Raw genomic sequence first — 25381 nt, forward strand, 5'->3', positions numbered from 1 at the left:
AACACCGATGATCTCTAAAATCCAGCAGAGCCTGCATCCTCCTAACAAAACCCTGGTCAGGTCTCAAGGCTCTGAGGTTCCCACATCTTACAGTCCACCCCAAAATTGGCTGCCAAATCCCACCTTTTCCCTGCAGGTCAGGGATAGTCACAAGCAGGTATCATGGTCTCAAATCAAGGGCAAGGTTTTATCCTGGTTTAATAATAACAATGCATCTTTAGCCGGACTGTGTGTCAGAGATGACTGCGTACTGGGTCCCTATTTGACCAGACCCCTGCTCCTGAGGCTCTCACTGTCAGTTTGAAGTTATAAGATTGTAATAAGTAGAGCACCAGGGGAACAGAAACACAGATCACTTAGCCCAGTGGAGGGAGGGGAAGTTAGGGAAGGCTTCCTGGAGGAGGTGGTGTCTGGGCTGAAATGTGAAGGATGAGTAAGAGTCAGCCAGACTAAGGAAATAGGCAGGATCACTGCAACAGAAAAGAGCATAAGCAAGGCACAGAGGTGTGACACACCTGGGGGAGGGGAGACTGGAAGCAGGTCATTGCTACCAGAGCATAAAGTACAGGGTGGACAGTGGAGAGAGGACAAGGAGAGGCAGCCGGGCCTTGACTGCTGTGCTAATGAGTTTTGACTCTATCCCAAGGGCAATGGGGAACCATTAAAGGGTTTCTGACAGGACAGGGATATGGTCCACTCTGCACTTTAGAAAATCCCTCTGCCTGTCATGGGGAGTAGGACTGGGAGCGACAGGAGAGGAGGGAGGCGTCCCAGGCAAAAGGCGACAGGGTTCAAGGCAAGTCAGAGGGCTCCTGAGCGGGGAGCAGCTTTTCGGTCGGGGGGCATCAGCTATGTGTGCCCTCAATACCATTCAAGGTTAGGAAGAGGGAGGGGCCATGGCCTGGGGGCCCCATGGGGGTACGGAAAGGGCTGTGCTGGAGGGAAGGAAAGCAGCTCAAAGCCCAGGCCTTTGGTCCATGAGGAGTCCTCTCGGAGGCTCTGCATCCGCCAGGCCACAGTGGCTGTGTGCAGGCAGCCTTCCCCTTACTCCTAGTCCCCCCCTACCTCTGCTCAGCCTCCTCTTCTCGCCCAGGTAGGGAGGAGGTTCTGCCTGTCTGCAGTCCATTTCCTGGCCACATGAGAATGGAGGTGCAAGGGCCAGGCCGAGATGGGCAGCTCACCCCACCCCCCATGTGGTGCCCACCATCTCATACTGGAAATTCACCTCAATCCTCATTCTCAGGCGTCTCCATGTGCTGTGTGTGGGCCACCTCCCACCCATCACCAGGCTCCCCGTCCTTTGTCCACTGACACCACTATCCAGGTGCCCCTCACTGTCGGGGTTCTAGCACCTGTGTGCTGACCTCCATCACGCCTCATCACACAGGTTCATTTCCGCTGAGGCAGGGCTTCAAGGACAGGGACCACGGTTCCTTCATTCCTAAGCCTGGTGCTGCTTGAAGCCTAGTGGGAGAAACCTCCCGTGTGGCCCTATGATGGGCTTTCTTTCCTGCGGTGCCCAGTCTGCCCGGAGAAGGTGTGTTTCCAGACAACAGAAGCTTGACGCCTTATCTCCTTTGAAACCACGCCCTCCCCAGCCAAAAATGACCATCAGCTGCCAAAACAATACCCCCACACCCCGCAGAAGCAATGTCCTCACTGCGTCACCTCCAAATAAGGAAACGAGCAAGCATGATTTCAATGCCTGACACGTGCCATTAGCTCTGCTTCTCAAATAATCCTGCAGAGTAGGACTGCGGCTGCCATTCTACTGGTTCAGAAACTGAGACTCAGAAAAGCTAAACCACTTGCCCAAGTCACACCGCTCACAGTCCAAGTCAAACCTCCCAGCCCTCCTGAGAAGTCCTCTGCCACGCAGGGAGGCCCAAGTGTGACCTCTGGTTGAGTTACCACTCTGGCCTCAGTTTCTTCATCTGGAAAGTGGGATAATAGGAGGCCCTCCCTCACAGTGGTCTGAAAGGACTGAATGAGATAATCCACAAAGAAGCTGGCACACAGCACCCTCCCACGCACAGTCATTGCCCTGCGTGGCTCAATGCTGTCTGGAGGGCAGGCTGCTCGCCCAGGGCGTCCCGCCTCCATAGACTCCATGGGAGGGCAGGGAGAGAGGCATACTCCTGAATGATAAGTGAACCAATAAACCGATCTTTTGGTCTGGATGGGTATAAATTATAGCAGGAAGCGTTTTGGGTTGGTGTCTTCTGTGGCATTAGAGGTATCATTAATTATGTATTAAGTGTTTGAAAGGAAAAGACATCAGTAGCCTATAGGATGTATTTGCATAGTAATAGAGGATTGATTAGATGCAATATCTATACAGAGGGCTACTGGGATTCAGGTCCCGAGGCTTCGCAGTGGTGGTAAATTACAGCCACAAAATCTCTGAGATAGTAAATAATGGTGTCCCAATTGCTGAAGGGACTCTCAGTGCCTGCTGATGAGAGCAGGGCAGCCACCCAGCCAGGAAGGGGAAAGCAGAGTAGGGCCCACACCCCAACTTCTGGCGTCTGGTTTTCCAGGTGGGCAACCCCTCCCAGCACCCAGCCCTGAGCTGGGCCAGAAACGCCTGGCCCCCTCTGCCAGCAGATGTTCCAGAGAAAGGCTCAAAGCTGCTTCCTAAACCTGGGTTTTGCTAAAGGCTCTTCTGCAATTCCCTCTGGGAGTTAACCGCCCAAGTAGAAAGAAAATGCATGTGTTGCTTCTCAAACTGCGGGCTGTGCGTCCGTTTTAATGAGGGGGTGGGAGGGCTGGAGCAGAGCTTCTCCCACTCCTGGGGAGATGAAGGCCACAGAAAACCCTGTCGTAGGAAGCCCCAGGGAGCCCCAGAGGCAGCGGGGACAGGCTCCCACCTGAATGGTGGTGCCATTACCAGTGTTTACTGTGTTCCGGGCGGGGTCTAAGCCCACAGCATGGATTAACTCATTTAACTGTCAGAGCAGCTCTGTGTGGTAGGTGCTATCCCATTGTACAGGTGAGGAAACTGAGGCTCAGAGAGACGGCCCTAGACATCAACATTGCTCACTCCCTCCCCTCTCTTGTGCTATTACTTAGGTGTCATATATTTTTATTGAGACCTTGCCTAGCCACTCAGTTTTAACTCCAACCCCTCCCCACCCTATCACTCCCTCTCCACTTTTCCTGCTTTTCTCCATGTTGCTTGTCACCTTCAAGAGCCACTGCTATCCTCCACAAGGGAGGGATTTTAGTCTGTCGTGTATCATTCACTGCTGTAGCCCCAGCAGCTAAAACAGGCCCAGTACATAGGAAGTGCTCAGTACACAGCTATTAAGTATGTAGAGGTTCAGTCACCTGCCCAAGGTCACCCAGCTTTTAAAATGGCAAGTCTGGGGTTCAAACCACAGGCACTCTGGTCCCTGACACAGTGCTTTGAATCACCACACCTCACTCAAGAAGGGAATTTTCCTCTGTGACTAAGACATGCATGGGTGCTATCAGGGGGCCGCGCCTTACCATGATGAATGGAACTCCATGGCCAGCCACAGCCTCTGAGGCTTGTCTGTCCCCTCGCTCCGAGCTGGGAGTGCCAGGGCTTCTGTAAACGGCTCACGTCTGCCTCTTTGTGGGCAAGGACAAGCAGACCAGAAAACGGACCCTCTCCAAACAACCCCTGTGTTATGTTAGTGACTGAATGTTTGTGTTCCCCCAATATTCATATGTTGAAGCTCTAATAACCCCCAGTGTGGCTCTATTTGGATAAGGAAGTAATTAAGGTCAAGTGAGGTCATAAGGGTGAGGCCCTGACCTGGTAGGATTAGGGTCCTTATCACAAGAGACACCGGAAGCTTGCTCTCTCGTGTCCCCCGCATGCGCCTTCTCTGTTCCTCTGGCAGCCACCTGCAGGCCAGGAGGCGTTCTCACCAGACACCAGATCACCCAGAATCTTGATCTTGGACTTCCAGCCTCCAGCACCGTGAGAAAATAAACGTCTGTGTTTGGAGCCACGCAGGCTGTGGTCTTCCGTTGCAGCAGCCTGAGCTGACTAACAGACCCCGTCACTGCCGAGTGGATCTCTCGCCTGCTCAGGAATGCTGATAGCTCCCCACAGCCTGCAAGGTAAGGTCCGGACTCCAGCGCCTGGTCTCAACACTGCATTAATTAACTACTAACAGTGGTTGGATGAGACCCTATTTGGTGCCTTCCCCGATTTGCTTGGCCCCACCCACCTCTTAGACTGTCCACTACCTTCTCCATGGACAGCCAGGCGGCCACCATGGCCTGGTCTCATCTGACACCACCAGCTGTCTCAGCCTCCCCTGGGGTGAGGGCCAGGCTCTGGAACAGCCTCCACTGCACGCACCACAGGAGCTGTGGCCGCTCCAGCGCCCAGGTAGGGCCCACCAGAGGTGCTGGCTTTTCTTGCCACTTCCGGCTCAGCAGAGGCGCCATGCCACAGGCCATGGGGTTTGGGCTTCTCCAGTGGCTTCTCCACGTGACAGGGCCCACACGTGCAGGGGAGTAAATGCCCCACAGGAAAAACCTGGACCACTGAGAGGCCAAGATGCTATCAGATGAACTTTCTCCCTTGTACACTCAGTGACCACTCTGCGTCACGCGCCCCACTCCACCTAACTGCAGACATGCCTCATGACTGAGCGACCAGCTTCTTTCCTCACGACGCTGAGGCTGGCTGACGTTTGCTTTCCCTCCTTTCCTTTTCCTCTCACTCTCCTTGCCTGAAATGACACCCCTACCCCCAGTAAAGCACCAGCACCAAGTTTTGCCTCAAGCTCTGTTTTCTGGGGAACCCAAGCCTGCTGAGCTGGAGATGGGCCCTTGATGCCCAGCAGGCCTTGCTCAGAGCAAAGACACACAGGAGAAAATGAATGACTTGACTCTGAGAAAGAAACAAGATGCTGCTGACCCCTGACCAGGCAAGAGTGAGGACCTGAGTCCCTGACAACACGTCCAAGGAATCTTCTGCTTCCCACACTTCCTCTGCAAGCGGTGGCACCCAGTGGGAGGCAAAGGCAGCCCAAGTTCCCTGGGGGCTTCACTTCCTGGAAGGCACTGAAGGGAGTCAAGCCTGCTGCCTGTTGCTAGTCTGAAGAACCTCTGAAGAACGATTTATACTAACATGTCAAAGACATACCAGGGAACCTCTCTTTCCTAATGGAGCCCATGGGGACTGGCAATGCTAATATTTACTGCGTCTTTACTGTGTTCCATGCACTAAGCTAAGCCCTTTATCTGCACAGTTCATTTAATGGTCACAACAACCCTAGGCACTATTATTAGCATCAACTACAATTACTATTCCCCCTTTACAGATGAGAAAAATGGGCACCCAGACAGGTTAGGTAACTTGCCAGAATCCACGCAGCCAGAACTGAGACCCGTATTGGAGGTTATGTTGAACACAGTGACGGCCTGTAAGGAAGATACTTTTTGGGCACAGCCCTCCTGGAGAAGCTTTTTAGGTTGGTATTTTCTGTAGTGTTAGAATATCATCAATTATGCGTTAGGTGTTGGAAAAGACAAGACATCCTTTGCTCCTTGGTTTCCCATAAAGCCAGACCTGGCCTCACAGTCCCTTCCCAGCCAGGGATAGTTACAGAGGTGCTAAGACATCTGAGGTGGCCCTTCCTTTTCATCCCCACGGGAGTAAGTTAGTGGGAGCTTGAGAACTAGGAGACAGGACGCAAGGTGGACTGTATTTGCCCCTGGTTTGACACGACATAGTAACTACCCATGGAATAAGAAAGTCTTCTCCCCCAAAGTGCTCCTGACAGAGTCCCAGGGCCTCTACCCATGGAACCAGTCCTTCTGCACAACAGGTTTCTGGGCTTCCTTCCCTCCCAGCCCTCAATTCAGAGAGGGAGCTCTGGACCAGAAAGAATAAAAGAAAAAGCAGCAATTTTTAATGACCTTCAGGAAAAGCAACTACATTTTACCTTGAAAACTGCAGAACTGAAAGCAGTCTATGTAGACAGTGCAAATGATATGCATGTGATATGCAACCATAAATGCAAATGAACCAGGGGCCAGCCAGCTGAGGTGCCCACAGGGATGTAGAGGAAAGTGGACCTAGGGCAATTTGGAAGCGCTCCAGGGACCTGGGGTCAGGGACTTGGGTGAGTGGGTGGGAGACCTTAGAGAAGACCCCAGGTGCAGGGCTCTTTGTGCACCATAAACCTTCCCCATCCCACCCAGCTCTTCCCACACCAGCCCTGCATTACACACACACCTGTGCACACACTCACACACATGACCATTGTCACCACACAACATCGCATTCAAGTGCGCACATACGGTCATGGAAACACTGACACCAACAGCCACTCACAAACACACATAGACACACTCACTTCTCCACTCCACCACACACTCAAAAACCAACACATGCATGACAGCAGATACACACACAAACACATGTAGAAACATACCAACAAAGACAGAGAGACCCATACAGCATCATGAACACAGGTGTACACATATCCACACTGACCCATTGCAGTCAGTCAGATAAACCTACCTGGAAAAGAAAGAAATCTAGATGTACTGAATACCTACTGTGGGGGGCCATGATGTTGGAACTTTAAATCCTCGTTTAATCTTCACAAAGCAACATAAAGTGAGGGTGATAATCCAATATTTACTGAAAAGGAAAAGGAGTCGCAGAGGAGAACTGGTAGCCCAAGCTAACCCGGTAAGCAGCAGGACCCAACTTCTGCAGGGACACGGGGCTGCAAAATCCTCCCTCCCCAGTGGAGCCCTCCCCATGTGGTGGGACCCAGGAATCACTGTCACTTCCCTCTTTGTCCCCTTGCTGGTCCTCTGGCCAGTTGTTAACCCCATCTGGTTTGCTCAGAGGCAGTCCTGCCCTTCCAACGCTTTGGCTAGGGGGTGGTCTATGATGCAACCTCACATTAATTCTAGAAATGTACTGGGGGAGGAGGAAATCATTTCTTTCAAGTCATATGGGATACAAGGCAGGATTTCCAGTCACTGTCTATCTCTGAGAGAATGTTCACCCTAGAAGAATGACTCTTTCCCAAAAGTATACAAACTTCAAATGCTACTCTGCCCACCCCTTCCTACACACACACTGAAAAAGAAATGTGCTTTTCAGGGCAAAGAATGAATAAGGTTTCTCGCTTCCTGCCATTAAGTCACTGTGTAATCTTGAGTAAGTCGCCCCCATCCTAGGGTCTCAGTTTCCTGATCTGCCTGGAAAGGGAAGACAAGCTGATTTCCAAGGTCCTTCAAACTCCCACTTTCCCTCTCCCGGATAGGACAAGAGCCTGAGGCTGACAGGTGTCCCTCAGTGTTCCCCAGAACTGTCCCCTGGCCTTGGAGACTCATTGCTAATGCTGGGATCTGGGAGATGCTAAGGCCTGGACCCCTTAGGGGAGGACAAGATCAGACACAGCCCAGGGTCAGGAGTCACCCATCACCCCCAGCCTCTGGCCTGCTGACCTGAGAGGTCACCCCTGGTAACCTCGAGAGGTCAGGAAGGGAGGTCAACTGGGAGCAGGGAACCTTAAAATATAATCAGAGCAAGTCAGAGGAGTTGCAAAATGTCAAAATGTTGGTTTTGAGTGTATTTTAGGGCTTCAGACTCTCATTCCAAATTAATATTCATGGAAACTGACATGCCATTTATTTGCATACGTAGACTGTTGCTCATCTACTGCAGGATAAAAAAATTTGGGGGTGTTTTTAATTATTGTATTTATTCTAAGCTTGGATGATAAATCAGACAGGTCAGGCAGGGGAAGGGCACTTCCAAGGGCAAGAGTGGGTTTCAAATAATTTTTGCTGTGAGGCAAAGTGGGTCCTAGATACACAGGAGTAAGTCACCCCTCCCCTGACCCGCCAAAAACCAATTCCAGAACAGCCCTCTGAGATCACCCCAGATTCCTGAGATAGGCCCAACCTCAGGAAGCCTGGCCACCTCAAATGTCCCCACACGAGCCTCTGGGAAACCAAGCCTGCCACTGTCACTCAAGGTCACCATTGAGAGGCAGGCACCAGGTTTGGGGTATGATTTTGGGCAACTTACTTGAACTGCCTGAGCCTATTTCTGAGGATGGTGACCTGCTTTGCCAAGGTTGTTGTAAAACACAAACTAGAGCGCTATGGAGATGAACGGCAGTGATGGTCATACAACATTATGAATGTATTTACTACTACTGAAATGTATTCAGAAATGGCTAAGACGGTAAATTTTATGTTATGTGTATTTTACCATAATAAAAATAAAAAATGTAAAAACCCCACAAACCTGAAAGTAAATGCACCAAAAAAGTGCTTGCTCGTTTGAAGCCCTAATAAAGGTGCCAGTTGTCAAGGTAGCTCTGTGGTGGTAACCAGCATCCCCCTCCCAGATGCCTTCAGAGAAGGCGCCATCCCTGCCACTGCCACCTCAGGATCTGAGGACTGTGCCTCAGTTCTGTCCTCTTCACTGGCTTCACTCCTCTTTTCTGGACTAAAGAACATGTCTTAACTGCTCCACCAGAAAGCTCGAGTCTGCTGTGAGAATCTAGAGGTTCCCAGATTACTCCAAGTCCCGGGACACTCATCATTCAAAGCACCCTGAAGCCTGGTGAGGGTCTGCAGAGAGGGAGACAGTGAAGCCTGGAAGGAAGTTCCTGGGCTCTGAGTCCTGCAGACCTGGGTGGAACCTAGATGCTACCAATGACAGACGGAACCTTGTCACTCTCATCTGCACAGTGGGAATAACACCTTCCTCAATTCTACCTACCTCTTGAAATAATGGTGCATTACAAAGGTTCAAAACATGGTCTCTAGCACTGCGATTGCAGAATATAAGCAGCAGTTCCAGCATGAACTCTTTCAGACCACTGGGGGCGCTATTTTAAAGAGCTCAACAGCTGTTCTCAAACAGGGGTTCCTCGGACTCTGTAAAAATTACTGTTGTGTTTTTATTTCTGGGACCAAGCATCGATACTCAGTCTCAATGCCCAGCTTTGCACCAGGGTGTAGAATTAAATAGCACTCCTTTAATTGTGTGGGTTAATGAGAAAAAAGCCACAGCCTAATACACAAATGCTTTTGGGTACATGCTGGCCAAATGACCCCCTCAGCAGGTTGCATGAACAAAGTTTCACAGTCATTCCAGTTGAGAAAAGCAGCGGGAAGAGCTGAGTCACCACGGGGCACATGGTAGAGGAAGTAACCAAAATGCTCCATGCAGCCAAAACCACGATTACATAGCAAGGGGTGATTAGTCTCAGTGGAACAACATCATCTATCACATTAAATTAATATTGTTAATCTGAATGTTATTGGCTTTGTAGTTTGCATTTTAATTTATAAACTTGTTTGGGATTTAAGAATGTGTAAGGTTATAAAGCATAAGTTGTTTATGCCAAGTTTTGTGTTTATATATATTCAAATGGTATTAAATTAATAATTTAAGACAATACTGGAAGTCTGTGGGAAGCTTCTTCCCCTCTGAAAATGGAACCATCTGTACATTTCACAAGTTTTAAAACCATTGGTCTCAAAACTAATGCAAAGACCAACCTGGGGAGTAGTTCGGGTCCCTAAAATCAGATTTATTGGTCATTTTCTTCTACAATGGATAGGAAAGAGCAGGTTTGGCTGAGAAGAAAATGCCATAGAATGGATGTGAAGGTTAAATGACTTGCCCAAGGTCATTCACAGAACAACCTCCACACCCAGAATCCTCCCTTGGATGGCAGCAAGGTCTCAGCAATCTTGGGTGAATTCCTTCCTCCTCTGCTTCTGGAATATCTTATCCCTTGTTGAGTGGGCAATAAAAGGCTAATAAAGGAGCTTCTTCACATCCTAACTATTCTCCCTCCCCTAGCAGAGCCAAAGTTGCACAAGTTGTTGAGAAAGGTGGATTCCTCTTCCCAGCTCAAAGTACTCCAAGAATGTCTGGAATAAAAGATTTCCTGTCTATTGTGAAGGGACAATGGGCATCTTGTGAAAAAGGTTCCACCCACAGATATCTGCAGAGCCTACCTCTTCCCCACCTCTGAAACTAGCATCACCAAAAGGTGCACACTGAGCCCAGCCAGCTCTGTGCAGGGTCTCAGGGAGGGGAATAAACTGGTTTCGGGAAGTTGGTTCATTAGGGAGGTGAGATCTGCGGAGGCAGGCCAAGTGCAGGGGAAGGGAAACCAGCCAGTATGCGTTTGAGGGCTCTGCTGTTTAGTGAAGAGGAGACAGTTGTAGGAACTCAAAGGAGAGGTGGACTGATGAGAGATGGCAGAGATGGAAGCCCTCTACAAGGCGGGGAACCTGAGCTGAACTGTGAAGATGGAGTAGGACCTGGCTGAGCAGAGGGGAATGGCCTTTCAGCCAGGGGCACACAGCTGCAAGAAGGGTGACCATGTTTCTGAGACAACGAAGAGGCTGAAGATGAGCTTCACCTCCTACCAAGCTCCCCTCCTTCTCTCCACGGCTACCTTCTTGCTGATTCTCACACTTACCAGGTCATTTCTCACCTCAGGGCCTTTGCACTTACTATTCCCTCTGACCCAGATACCACATGGCATCCTTCCTCTCAGTCTCTGCTCAAACATCACCATCTGAGGCCTTTCCTGACTACACTGTGTAAAACAGCAGCATTCCATCACCATAATACCCCTTTATCCTGCTTTTTTCTTCATTGTAACCATTACAAAGTATATTATATAATGTGTCTGTTCTTACCATCTGCCTCCCCTCACTTCAATGCACGCTGCATGTTACACTGAGTATGTGGTCAATGTTCAGTATCTATAAAATGAATGAATGAGAGGAAGGAAGTATGCTGTAGAAGTTGGAAGAACACCAGTCATAGCTCTTGGAGCTGGCAGACCGCCAAGAGACCACCTTCCTGTTAAGTCAGCAGTGTCTCTCTTCCACAGGTAAGACACCAGAGACACTTAGTAGGAAGGGTGGCAGGGGAGGGTGGATGGATACAAATGGTCAAATGGGGGGAAAAGGGCCGGCAGAAGATTTCAGAAAACCTGGCTCAGACCCAGCTTGATTCCACTAGCAGAATGTTTTATGCTCTAAAAGGACTCTCTGGCCCCACGCTTCAGGGTGGCAAGAAAGATGGTCAAGGTAAAAAGGTGCGTCAATCACTATGAGCCACAGCCCACCAGGAGGGAGAGGTCCTCAAGTAGAGGTCACAGAAAACATTGGAGTTTAAAAAGCCCCCAGACATACTCTCGGGACAAAAGAGGGCCTGAGTCTCATCAGAGACAGGAGACAGAAGGAGGCAGGGGACACAGCAAATGGAGAAAAAGAGACTGGGTGAACAGGGCCCCAACAGGGTCGGGAGACCTCAAGAGGATGTACGAAACAGAGCCTGGAGGAAAGAACTGACCTTGCCTTTCACTCTGCCTCCTGCCGGCTTAGTGGGCTTGGCAAACCACCTAACGTCTCCCAGCCGCCACTTCCTCTTCAGAAAAATGACGACAGTGACCCCAACTTCACGGGGTTGTCATAAGGCTTGAATTAAAACAGTTCCTTCAATAAATCACCTAAAGTAATGATAGAGCAGGCATTCATCAAACGTCGTCTCTTCCCCAAATTGAGGTTAAGATTTAAAAAAGGGAAAAGATTAGCTGACTTTTCAGGTAAATAGTCTTATTTCCCCTATTCCTGTGATTTATTCATCTAACAATAATTTATTTAAATAAACAATTTATTTATAATTTATTAATATGCCCTGAGGTGCCATGTGCTTCCTGGCCACAATGCTGGATACCAAGAAGAATCCACCCCCATGCCATCTCGGACCTCAATGGTCCTGCTTCCAATCGGGAAGACAAGGAGCATTCCAAAGAAAACGCTGAGCCGGGGCACCAGCTGCATCTTAGTAAGCACTGGCTCTGTGGTGTAAGCAATAATTGCTACAGAAGTTCAGGGGAAGGAAAGATCGATGCTTTGAGATCACTGAGGGCTCTGGGGGTCAGGGAAGGTCTAATGAGGATGCAGCTCTAACACTGCCCTGGAAGGAAAAGCAGAGAAACACAGAGAAAGCAGAACGGGAGGCAGAGATGGTGAGTCCCAGCAGGTAAAGATGGGGAGACAGGACATGGTAGGTTGTGGAAGCTTGCAAACATGTTTGAGGAGTTTAGGCTTCAACCACTGAATACTATGGGGTAAAAAATGTAAGGTAACAGGTAGGTAAAAAATGATGCTTTAGGGTGACTTGAAGGAAAGTGAGATGGGAGTCTGGGACATGGCATCCGAGCAACATTATGTCTACAGCCACAAATTCCAGACTCATTGCCACCTCTACTCTAGAATTCCAAACTACCCTATTTGCAGAGCCCTACAGACAACTTCTAGAAGCATGTGTCCCCATGTACCCCATGCACTATGTCTCAAGGATGAGAGATCACAGTAGGAGATTAGTGCGATCACCCTGCGAGGTGGAAAGAACCTGGACAAAGGGGATGTCTCATGTTAGAAAGGTGGACTTATTTCAAAGAAACATAGTGAAAACAAAAGAAAATCAGTGCTTGCATATTGGAAATAGAAGGAGATGGGCATCAAAAGTGTTGCTACGGTTTGGAACCCAAGCATCTGTGCTGCCAACAGCAAAAATGAAGAATCCAGAAGGGCAGATGGCTTGAGAGATGGGAAGACATTAAATTTCATTTTAGGCATGTAGATTTTATGATGGCAGCCAGACATCCAAATAATAATAATAATAATAATAATAATAATAATAATAATAATAATATCTAATCATCACTGAAATATAGTATGAGAAGTGGAGATTAATGGGTAATCCAGGAATAGAATCCAAGACTGCAAAGAAGCTACCATGATTTGCCTCCCAGAACCGCAACCAGCTACATTTAGACTGTCAAAGACACTATGATTGTAGAGAGATCTCATTTTGGCCTAACAGTTCCATTTTACCACTGATAAAAGAAAAGCATGAGGGCATAAGTTGGGCAGAAGGAGCTCATACCCATCCACACCTAAATGCTAGAGTTCCAGAATGCACTGTGAACCTCCTCCCCCAGGAAGCCTTCCATAACTACTGTGACTCCCACTGACACGCTCCTTCTACCACGGTGGGTCTGCAAATCATAATTATTTATTTACTCTCTATTTTGAGTATTTGGTAGTCGACATGGTCTAGTCCTCACATGTCTCCTACACTAGATTGTAATTCTTTGGTGTCAGAAATCAAATCTTCAGATAATCTACTTCTTGTATGGAATCAAGTGTAATTATTGGGTTAATTTAGATTTATCTTCCCAATAAATCCCCATTGCACAGATGAGTAAACTGAGGCACAAAGACGTGAAATACTTTGCCCAGGGCCACAGGGCTAACAAGGAATATAAAGAGAATTCACACCCAGGCCTTAAATTGTACAGCAGACGTGGTTGGTTGCTCTTTTCTTCTTTCTAAAAGCATCCTAATTTTGTTTCTCTCTGAGATCCATCCAACACATAAATCAAGATTGTTGTAGGCCAATTACCATGGCCTCCTCCCCTTCCCTGTGTTTGGTTTCAACATGGACATGTGATTCATGATTCCAGCCAATGAGACATTAGGAAAGGTCTCCAGAGGGGCTTCTGGGAAAGGTTTCCCTCCTGCCTTTTCTGCCTCTGTACATTACTGTTAAGAGTGTAATACCTGGAAATGCTGCAGCCATCTTGTGACCTTGAGAAAAAGGAAAGATAAAAAGAATCTAGAACTTTCATATGCTGTTGAACCACTGAAAAACCGAGCATGTGCAGAATAGCCCTCACCTCCTACAACGGGAGACACTAAGTTCCTTATTGTTTCAGCCAGTTGAATTCAAATTTTCTGTCACCGGCTTCATCCAAGGGTTCTTGTCACAATAGATACCTGAGCCAAGCAGTATAAGAGATATATAACAAGTATAAGTCCTGGTCCCTGTCCTCACCGAGCCTATCCCAAGATTGGATATTCAAAAAGTGTTCGATCTACCTCTGCTTGCACTCCAGTTACAGGGGTGGGCTATATTCCCTGAAAGCATCTTTCTTTCCTTTACTCTAAGTTTAATTGATTACCTCTAAGTTTCAGCCTCACCATTTGACTGGTCTCAACGTTGCTAACCAGATCCCTCCCCATCGCTTCTCCCTATCTCTGAGGCTCAAAGCAAGATACTTGGGCTTGGCCCAAAGAGACCATCGGTGAAACTCTGCATTCCTAAATATTTGTTCTTTGAAATGTCTTTCTCAATTAAATCTCACCCAAATGTTTGAGAGTCAGGCTGAATTCCAACTTCCTGCTCCAGAACAGACATGTTGAGCCTGCATAATTACTGCAGCCAGCTTCATTTGCTATAAAAACATGGATTTTTGCTCCTTCTCAACAGTAAAATAATCAATAAATAAGATCCAGATGAAAAATGCCAGCATTTAGGAGAACAACTCTTTTACAGTTCTTTTCTTTGGGGTCTAATTAACACATTGGGGATAAAGTGTGCTGTTATATTTACCCAACGAGCTAAGCTGAAACACAAACTTTCCTTTCTTCCTGCTGAGATACAGCTTCACATCAGAAATATAGGTGAAACAGACTAACAGAGTTTCAAAACATTCCAAATGTTCAACAAATGGATCTGCAAACCTGTGATGTGGACTTCCTCCAACTCCTCCCTGTTCACACTGGCTATTCAATTTTTTTCTCTCTCCCCTAAGAACACATTGTATAGTTACTGTCAAATGAAACACAGATAGTCCCATTAGCAGGAGAAGCAATCTCTCTCTCTTTCTTATAAATGAAGACGACTTACCTTTTTGGACAATCACCACCCAGGCCATGAAAGTTTCATGAAGGGCTCTCACAGTGGATGACACCTTTTCAATTATAACACTGCTAAAATAACCCCCCACAGAGCCACACGGCATGGAGTGTACATCCAACACAGGACACCTATTTATTCTCTAATTATATGGCAACATATTCTCTCTGTGTGTGTACTGATGAAGATAAAATATTCTTTTTAATTCTATGGCCTCCTGCGGGGGAGGGAGAGGGGATTGTACATAGGCAAATACTGATAGTTCCCAGTGCTAAATCACAGGCTTTGCTTCAGACTGCCCCACTGCATAATCTAAAGAAAATCACTCACTTTCCTTTGTTCTATCACAAGAGTGGTCTTCTCTAAGAGTGGTCCCAGGACCCAGAGCATCAGTATCACCTGGGAACTTGTTCAAAATTCAAATTACCGGGCCCACTCAGGACTCACCGAATCAGAAACTCTGGGTGGAGCCTAGCAATCTGTGTTCAAACAAGCTTTCGGTGCTGAAGTTTGAGAATCAATGATTACAAAATAGGAAAGGGAGCATCATTTTAAATTGAATCAGAGATCGGGGATACCTAGACTCAATCGGCAGAGTGCAGGCTCCATTTACCCATCAGGGCAATCGGGCTACAGAGTTCACCAAGTAGCTGCGGATGCTGGAATTGAAGAAGCCCATGGTTACCTGGCACCAATCTCTATGGATACCTAGCAAGATCACAGCTGCCAACACTCACCAGCTCCCTCCTGCCATACCTGACTGGCAGAAGCTCTGCAGAGCAGTTCTCCAATGCCATATCTAAGGTCATCAATGCAGCTACCAGTGGGTTACCCCTGGCAACTAGGAGCTGGGATCATAGAAGCCCACAGACTCTCCAAATCTCATAGCCAACAGCTTCAAGCCTTTTTACCTCAGAGCCTTGAACCACTAGAGGAGAGGCGCAGGATTCTCTTTGTTCTGTGGTCCCATTTCAGCACTTCTTCAGATGTCTTTTGTGTATTTGCCTCCATACTACAACTAGACTTTAAGCTTGTGGAGGATGGAAGCCTAGAATGTTAGCATCATGAGGTATGGGATGCTGCCTGTCTGGTTCATTGCTGTATCCCCAAGGCCAAGACTGGTGCCTGGCACAGTGCAGGAGCTCAGGAGCTATTTGTTGGCTAACTACTCCTAGCACAGTAAATGCCCTGCCCATCAGAGGTCCAATAGTAGGTCCAAGCCCTCAAGTCTTCAAATATCTAAATTCTAGAAGTTACGGTTGAAAAGGGATAAAGACACCCTTTGAAACCTCAGCGAAGGAAAAACGGAAAAGCAAAATTAGAAGCCTGAATATTTCCCAGCTGGAGCCATAGCCTTGGGCTCACAGGGTGCTGACTTCCCAGCCAATTGCTCACCCTAGATCTGAAACTAAAGACCTCTGGGGTCAGGTTCAAAGCTTGAGTTCTGAGCAGCTGGCACCTCACCTGTCCTTGTGCTTCTCTCTCAAAGGCCAAATTCTCATTGGCCCTGACTCTGCTGTCCTTTGACCAGCCACTTAACAAGTGAGCTGTCCTGCCTCTCTCTTAGTACTCAGGCCTGATGCACAGTCCTCCTCCTTTCCTAACTGGTAATCTACCCAAGGCTCAATTGCAAATCCTCCCTTCCCCAGAAACCATCCCTAACCCTATCCCCTCCCAAAGGGATTTCACCTGAGACTACCTATACTCGCTTCCTTGGGTACAACACAAGGATTGCTGTTTCCTGTGGGTTGCACTTTATGGGGCTGGGCTAGGTCTAAGGGCTCCCTTTACCCTGCGATTTTGATGCAGGCACAGGACAGGTATGCAACAAACTGTCACCTAAGTGATTTATCCTGAGAATAACAGCGCCCAACAAGAGAATCCAGAGACCAATCCTCTGCCTCTAACCTCACATTCAACCTTCAAAGCCTGCCAAGAACAGGCTATGGCCTGCCTGGAACACTTGGCCTGTGCTAAGAAGGCGGTCACGTCTGCATAGAGCAGTAGAAAAAGCCCTGAACCCTATAGGACTCAGGAGACCTGGTTTACGTTCCTTTCCACCCTTAAGTGCAAAAGGTTAGTCCTTTCACTTCTTTGGGCCTCAATTTGCTGATCTGTGAGATGAGGTAGAGATTTCAGTTGTGGACCCTTGAATTGCTACGGCTTAAACAATATAAGAGTAACGGAGAGAGCGGTGCGTGCAGTGCACCTGCCAAAGCCCGCCAAAGGAGCTGAGGATGCAGCGCTCCGGCCGGTCGGTTCAACACCCTTCAGGGACCCCGCCCAAACTGCAAGGGACAGGGGTAGAGGGCCCCCTCCACAAAGTCCCCAGCTCTCGGTCCCACTAAACCTGCTTTGAACCTTTCTCTAGAACCTCTCCAACAAGGAGGGTTGCGAGGCCAGGTTCCTCCAGCTCCGAAGAAGCCGCACTGGAAGGCGAATCCGGGACTCCGGGAGCCAGCAGACCCGCGCCCCCAGCTGGCTCCGTCAGCCCAGACTAGCCCCCGCTCGCTGCCACCTGGCGCGGTAATTAACCCCTGCTTCCCCAGCAAAGCGCGGGAGGGGCGCTGCTGCCGCGGCCCAAGTACACTTGCCCGAGCGAGCTGAGCTGGCTGGGATCCCAAACCACCGAAAGGCTTCCGCCAGCCTGCCGGAGGCCCTGTTCTATCCGCTCCCGCAGGGACGGAGTGGAAGATCCTGGAGCGGAGCCACTTGGAAATATTTTTCTAGAGAACAGGACGACGCGGGAGCGAAGCCGACCAGCCTCGTAGCGCACGGGCTAGAGCGGACGGATAGCGAGCAGCGGCTACCGTAAAGAGGAGCCCGGGAATTCAGGTCCGGGAGAAAGCAGCCAAGGTTCGGGGGCTCCGGGAATAGTCAAGCCCCGACTCTGCGCTCCCAGGCTCGCGGGTAATGACTCCGTGCCACTCAAGGACCTTGACTCCCGCAGGAAACGATTTTCCATCTTTCTAAGTCGTCTTTTTTCTAACAGATTAGGACAATAAACCTAGTGCGGGAGAAAGGCGGCTGCACTCTGTAGCCCCGGCGGGCCACGACGACCACCCAGGTAACCCACCTCCAGCACTGCGGCCCCGGGCCGGGCGAGAAGTTGGGAACTTACGGACCGCGCTCCAGGAGCGCACTGGGAATGACTCGCTTCTCTTTCAACTTCTTGAGCGAGGGTCGCCGCCGAGGGCAGGAGGGACGTCCGGGAAGCCAACCCACAGGGTTGTCTGGTGTCCCGGACCTCCCCGGAGAGAATCGGGAAGACGGCGTGAAAAGATGAAAGGGGGTACGTTCCGTTTGGCGCAAAACTGCGCATGGTACGGGCTTGGGGCTTGAGGGCAGAGAGGCGCTCGGCGGGCCACGGCAGGGAACCTGGCCGCGCCCTGCAGGCTATGTGCCCCGACCCCCGCAGGGAGGGCACCCGTGGGACAGCGCGCAGACGGCGCGCCATGGGCGGCTCCGGGGGTGGGAGTCCCCAGACCGTGGGGGGGCGGGCGGGGGGCTCTCCCGAGGACAACCGCGCCGCACTGTTGCGCTCGGGTCTTACCGCCCCGGGCGCTGCTTCCCGACTGCGGCCAGAGGGCCCGCGCCGGGGCGCCCCACGTTCAGCCCAGACCCCCCGGCGTTTTCCCAAGCCCTGGCATCCACCACCTCCCCGCGCCAAACTCGACTTCCGCAGCCCGGACCCGAGCGGGGCAGAGGGGATGGATCCACGGCACCGGTGGAAAGTTAGTCGCGAGCTGCAGAACACGCTCCCCGGGGCCGGAAACCCCAGCCCCCGTGCCCCGATGTCCCCGTGCCCCCAGCGCTGCGAGGTTCCGCGTCCTCTGTCCCCGCCCCGCCACCTACCTGCTTCCGCAGGCGGCCCTGGGCTCGGCCGGCCGGTCCCTCGGTCTGTCCTCCGGAGCCTGAACAGCGCCGGAGCGCCGGAGCTGCGAGCGGCCCAGAGCCGGGCGGCGGGCGGCGGGCCCCGCGAGCTGGTGAGCGAGCCGGCGGGCGACTCGAGCCCCGGCTGCTGCCGCCAAGCCAGCCCCGCCCCTCCGCGCCGCGGTCCCTCCCTCCCCTCCCGCCCCCTTGCTCTCGGCTCCCTCCCTTCGCTCCCCCCACCCCTTTTTTTCTCTCTTTTCCCTGCTTCGGTCCTTTCAGACCCCGCTCTCTCCAGCACGCTAGCTTCCTTTCTCCTTTCAGTCTCTCTCTAGCTTTCTTTTGGGTTCCTTTTCATGATTCAACCTTTCCCAGCATCTCTCTCATCTCCCTGCGCCCCGCCCCCCCCCCCACAGACAAGCCGGCTTTGCGTTCTTCTCGTTTCCTCGGACCCTCTTTCTCTAACTCCCCTCTATTTCTCTTTAGTATTCTCTCTTCCTTTAACCTTTTCCTGTCTTCATTTCCCTTCTCATCCCTACTCCCCATCTCCCTCAGAGTGGGGCACAGTGGCCTTCCTGCTGCCTCCTTTTCTTTGAACCGAATGGGAGGTGTCCGCTGGGGGTGGGGGGTCGAGAGGGACCGGGAGCGACCCCATCCCACCCGCGCTGGTAACAGGCTTGGGGACCGACAGGGGGGACCAGGGCTGGAGCAACGTCCCAGCCGGCTGGGGGAAAGGCCAAGAACTCAGTGTCGGGCCCCTGGGCAAACTGGCTGCGCCCGCCTAGTGAGCTCGGAAACCGGGACCTAGAGACAAGGGAGCAAGGGGCTTCCCTCGCGAGGTCGGCCCCAGAGGCAGAGCCCAGACCGCCACGGCTCCTCGGCGCAAAGCAGGCCCCTCGTCCGGCCCGGGAGGGTGCCACAGACCCACCGCTCGTTCCAGCTTCTCTGCCTGTCCCAAGCCCCAGGCTCCGAAGGAGGAAACCTCCTCCCTTCTCCACAGCACCTTGGGTTCCTCACAGCCCAGAACACAAGCAGGGGGCTGAGCCCGATGGGTGGGAGACCGGATCCAATGTGGCAAAAGAAAGCCTTTCTCTCCTCCCCCGTTCTCCAAGCACTGCGGGACTGACCAACGCTCTCCTGCTTACCGGGGATGGAGGAGCAGCACGGTGTTTTGCTTCTGTAGTTGGTCTTCTTTTCTCCTTGAACTAAAGAGCAGGAAGTCACAGACTTGGGGAAAGGTGCTGAACACACCTCAGGGGAGGGATTTTTTTTTTTTTTGCGGGGGGAGACTAACAGGGCACATTGTCTGGGGCTTTGAGAACTGAGTATCTGTACATGTGTTTGAGCACCTAGCTCTTCCAAATCAACCACTGATAATCAACTTCATTCTGAGCCTGATGCAGCCCGTCTCACCCTAGAAGCTTTTTCAGCCCAGTGGGATCCAGAGAAGAGATGTAAGGTTCTGCTTCCCAGGGATCTCATTCTGCAGCCCCTGCTTTGTCAAGGCAAGATCATGATTCTCCTTGTGTCACCCCCTAATTGCTGGGGCCAGAGTTTGTTCCCCTTCAGGACTATCCCTTCCACATTACCAACCAGAAGCAGACCCTCCACAGAGCCCGGGAATGGAAACCTACTTTGGGATTTTGGCAAAACCCCAAACATGTATCCCATTGAGTTTCCTACCTTGGGACACCAAATCAAATAAAGAGCCCCCTGCCTGGGCCTCTGTTGCTCACACCACGGAACCAGAAGAAGGAGCTAGTCAAGGCTGGGACAAGGATGAGGCAGGAGAGGCACCTAGGCACTAATTTAAGGAGGCGTTCACTATCCGGTGCACAAGTGCAGATCACCATTGGAGAATGAGCGCCCCCTTAAATCCTGCACCCTGGGAGTCTTCCTGCCTCTCCGAACCCTGACCCTGCAGTCAGGTCTTAGAGCTGTTCCTGACCACTCCTGTTTACTTAGTCCATCTCTGCACCTCTCTCGCCTTCAGTGTCCCCACCCGACTATGAAGAGGCTAAAATAGATGTTGTCTAAGATTTCCCCAGCTCTGATTTTCTGCAGTCAGTGGAGATCAGAGATGCCACAGGTTAGGAGAATGGGTTCTCACTTGCTAGGTTTGGATTCCAGCTCCACCACTTTCTGTTTGTGACTCTGGGCAGCCACTTAACCTCTTGTAACCTTAGTTTCCCTATCAGTAAAATGGCTCAGTACTGGGAGCCCCATGAGGATTAAGCCGAATAATGCACATAGTAGCACTTGAAACTGGTGGCAGTTAATACTGTGCAAGGGAGTTGTTTGCATATGTGTTCTTCATTGTCACATTCCCTTTTGGATTATGAATTCCAGCTCCTACCAAGACCCCACCCTCACCTCCGTGTGGTAGCCATCCATTTATAATTTTCAAACCGCAGTTCTAATAGGTTTGGGGATGTAGACAGGTCTTCCCAGATAGCCACTCCACCCTGTCTCAACAAGCAAGTGCTCAGGAAGCAACCAGCTCCCCATTTTCCTCTCACATACTCCTGCATTGACAGGTAAAAATTGTGTTGCTGGGGGGTAGCTGGCCCGCTCCACCCTGGGCTGGGGATTGCCTGGTTTTCTGCCATACTCTAAAAAGCCGCACGGATCTCTAAAGCTGCCCCTTCTCCACCCACATGGCAGGTCTCCAAGGACACATGTCCCAACAGAGCCAGGAACACTTTCAGCAAACATCTTGGAGTCAGCTTGGGGTCATGTTGGAGCCGTGATCCATCATTTGCTAGTCCCTGAGAGCCTGCTTATGGGAGGGCTGCTTTGCAGATCCCACTGCTGTGTGTATATTCAACCAAGCTGCAACAAGTTTATTTTGGAAGTTATGGTAACATTGAAGACCAGGCTACTCATGTAAGGCATAATCTGAGACAAAAGTCCACTATGCTGAGCTACAATCCCTGTCCTCAAAAAGCTTATACTCTAACTGGGGCAAGAAGACTGTAAAATAGGAGTAGAATGAGGTTGATTGATAGCAGGGACCCCAGAAGCAGACACTCGGGTTCAAATCCTGGCTCCGTCACCTGTGAACTTGAGCTACTTACATGTTCTCATCTGCAAAATAGAAATGCCAATGAGATAAGCAGTACTATGATCCCTACCTTACAGAGAAGGAAACTGAGGCTCAGAGAGAACTACCTGGCTCAAGGTTACACAGAAAGTAGAGCTGAAGTCAAACTGACTTTATAGCCCTTGTCCCCACCCTCTACCTTCCCCCTTTAGCCTCTCCACCCTTCTTTCTCCAGGGCTCCCCAGAATTACCTCTTTACAAAATGGCATCTGAAACCTGGCTCATTTCCACCTCTGCATGCTTCAGCCTGGATGGAGGTGGACAGTGAAGAGGCCGAAGCTCTGGTGACCAAGGTGGGGGGGCCTTCTCCTTCTTAAAAATAAATGACCAGAGGCTAGGATGCTGGACTGCCTGTGCAGGATACAGACCATGAAGGGCCACACCTTTTCTTCACTCAGGTATACAGGAAATTCCCCTTGTCCTTTCCTTGCTGAAGCATCACCTTCCCCCACCCCCCATCTTTCTGCAGAGCCCTGACTCAGGGAAGAATATCCACAGAGCACGCACCAAGGATGACTGGAGTTTGTTGAGTGACAGAAAGATTTTAGAACTTGTAGGACCTTTTAAACTCCTCAAGTGAAACCTGAAGTATTAGAGTGCTTGAGAGAATGTCTCTTTTCCCACCAGACTCTAAGGCGTTTGGGGTCTTCCTTACCTTTGTGTCTATTACAAAGCCTACCATAGGGCTTTGCTTGTTAAGAGAATAAGTAAAATATCTACAATTTATTAAGAAGGTATAAGTAATAAGCCTCCCAACAATTCTAGACAGCAGGCATTATCACCCCCCCTTTCACAGAGGGGGAAACCAAGGGTCCAAAGGTAGCTTCCCCAAAGCCACCTAGCCAGCGAGTGACACAACCCAAAGGCAAACTCAAGCCTGCTCAAAGCTCTTTCCTGATGCTAGTGTCTTGAGCTGTAGGGCTGGGACTGGGGTAAGGCAAACAAAGGGCCTGGGGCAAAACATAAGGAGGCACACATTATTAGGTGCAAACTCTGCACTTGCACACCCTGAGGAAAAACTTCCACGTCCCCTCCAGAGAACTACAGGGGGCTGTGCGATCCATGTGTCCTAGCTATCTGACGAGGTGCAGAGAAGAAACCATTGAGCAGACAGGATCCAGGGCAACTCACCAGTGTTAAATCTGCTCACATAACACACACTGACGTGGACGCCCCAACCCATCCTCAGATATACCCACTAATAACAATCCTGCCCAATACACAAATTACTAAGAGATAACAACGCAGCACCCCTACATATACAGCAACACACCTCAAAGTGCCTACACGTGCATATACCACAATTCCTGCACTCACTTAAAAGAAAGGGAGAGAAGTGGAGTAGTAGGACAAAACCAAAGCAGAATGACTCTTCACAAGCCTTTTTGTGAACCTGCAACCACCAATCCAAGTCTTGATTAACTTGGTTGTATTTATCAGATCATGTTCAATATTTAATAACTTTGAATATGGACTGAATATCTAATGAGATTGGTAGAGATCTATTTACATATAAACGTCAAAAGTGCCGATTGATTTGAACTGAGAATTGAGTTTGTGGCTCAGTCCCACAAGCTAGTGCTGGAGATCTCTCCATTTTACATTTTCATGGGTTTATTTCAATTACAGGTCATCATCATGACATTATTACACTATTATTTGTTACGATGCTCTGCTCTTATAGAGTATTACACAGTCTCAGGAAATGTGGCATTTAGATGTTGAATTTCCTTACATCCAGGCAAACTTGGATTGTGTCTCTTGTTCTCTTTTTTTCACTTTTACCAGGAAAAGGAACCAAATATGATACTGTGAAATGCATCTTATGTCCTTAGTCCTCCTACAGGCACAAGATGATCTGGAAGCAATTTATGTGGTACTTTGTCCAGACCAATTTGTCCAAGAGAAGGAACTCTGCTTTGTGAACTGGCAACAAGCAACATGAATTTCTGAATCTTTTTTACAGAAATAAAAGAATCAGATGCAAAACACAGCGTTCATAGGCATCATGGTCTGTGAAAGTCCTTAGAGGATTTGAAGTTCTGAAAATTAATGAATGAACTTAGCATATCTACATGTGCAGATTTTACCTAAGTTCCAGTTATATTAATGATGCACTCTGGGTAATAAGTAATTATAAAATGTAGTTTGTTAGGGGCCAAAGTTAAATCATTGGAAATAGTCCTTATGCCGCAGCAGGCTGCAGCCCAGCAGGATATAAACTGCTTACTCACAAAAGAAAGCAAATGCACTCTCATCAAATAACTCATCTCACTGACTCACCTTTGTCATATTCGGATTTGCTTTGATTTGGGGTCAAAAGCAAATGTAAATGACCCCCACCAAAACAATAGGAAGGATAACAAAACCATTAGGTGGAAGGTAAGCCTGTGCCTCAAGTCAGTGTAGTCATACTTCTTAGATACTATTTTCATTTTATTTACAACAGATAATTGGAAAAAATATACCTCTGAACACTTCCCCCTCCCCATCTTCAATAATCTGCCAACTTTTACATCCTACCTGATAGCCATGCCAGTTTGTTTACCTGCATGTACTGAATCCACTATAGTGCTCTGGATTCCCTGGTTTTATTTCTGCTGTTCTCAGAGCCTGAATGCCCTTACCATCCTCCTTCAAGCTTGGAAAACTCCAGTCTCATTCTTTAAAATTCTGTTCATTTGACAAGGCCTTTCTTGGCCCCCTTTGCCTGCCTGTTTACCTACCTCAATTAGCACTTTTCTCACTGTCATTTGATTATCTTTTTACAGGTTCTACCGGCCCCACTGGATGGTGAATTCCGTAAAGTTTTTTCAATACCTTGAATGTCTTGCACAGTGCCTGGCTTATTGTTGGATGGGTGGATGGATGGATGGATGGATGGATGGATGGATGGATGGATGGGTGGATGGACTTGAAAATAAAGGCACATGGGTTTTATTTTTGGCTTTTTATGCGTTGACTTGAGTTGAGCAGGGTGTAGGTGTAGGAGCTATCTTACTTTCCGGGAAGCTCATAATGCTACTCATTTATAGACTCAAGTCAAAGCCCCAAGGGATTGGTCACTGTTTGACAGATAAGTCATCACCCTCATGTTTTCTTTCTATAAACATTTATGAAGTTCTTACTATATGCCAGGCTCTCCCTCATTGCCTTGGGTCACAACCCAAATTACTGAATCCATGCATGGGGATTTCTAGAAGCACCCAGAATCCAGGGGCAGCCTCTTTTCTCCAGCACTGTTAGCAGTTTCCCTGCAGCTACCAAGAGACTTTGAGGGAAGCCCAAGAATCTCCTCCTCAGGAGGGGGTCTGGGACCCCTGCCTAGTGGTAACTTGATTTGGCAAATCCTTAGCTTTTTGTAAGTGCCTCAAGTCTTTTGTAGAAATAGATAGATAATCAGGTCAACTCTCATGCATAGAACAAGCTGCCCTCCTCTTCAGCCTCCCCTGCCACCACCCCCTGTTCTGCACTTGGCTCTCCAGCAATGCTGAAAGGTTTGTGGGCCCTGCGTCCATTACAACAGACTCTCCATGAGAACAGGGCGTTGCTTCATTTGCCACCATGTGCGCAGCACCTATAACACCTGGAACGCAGTAAGTCATTGGTGAATGTTTCTTAGATGAATTAATGAATGAGAT

General features: G+C 49.5%; 1 protein-coding gene across 12 annotated transcripts in view; it reads right to left on the reverse strand.

The window, feature by feature from the left end:
• The window catches only part of MEGF11 (multiple EGF like domains 11), a 329933-nt gene extending 311149 nt beyond the window's left edge, over positions 1-18784 (reverse strand). For all 12 annotated transcript variants that reach the window (XR_012120744.1, XM_037010031.2, XM_037010030.2 and 9 more), the window contains exon 1: positions 18623-18784. The gene's annotated coding sequence lies outside the window, so the exon portion shown is untranslated. The remainder of the gene's footprint in view (positions 1-18622) is intronic.
• Positions 18785-25381: the final 6597 nt, after the last annotated feature.

This window comes from Manis javanica, chromosome 8 (genome assembly GCF_040802235.1).
Source record: "Manis javanica isolate MJ-LG chromosome 8, MJ_LKY, whole genome shotgun sequence".
In the NCBI taxonomy this organism is placed as follows: Eukaryota; Metazoa; Chordata; class Mammalia; order Pholidota; family Manidae; genus Manis; species Manis javanica.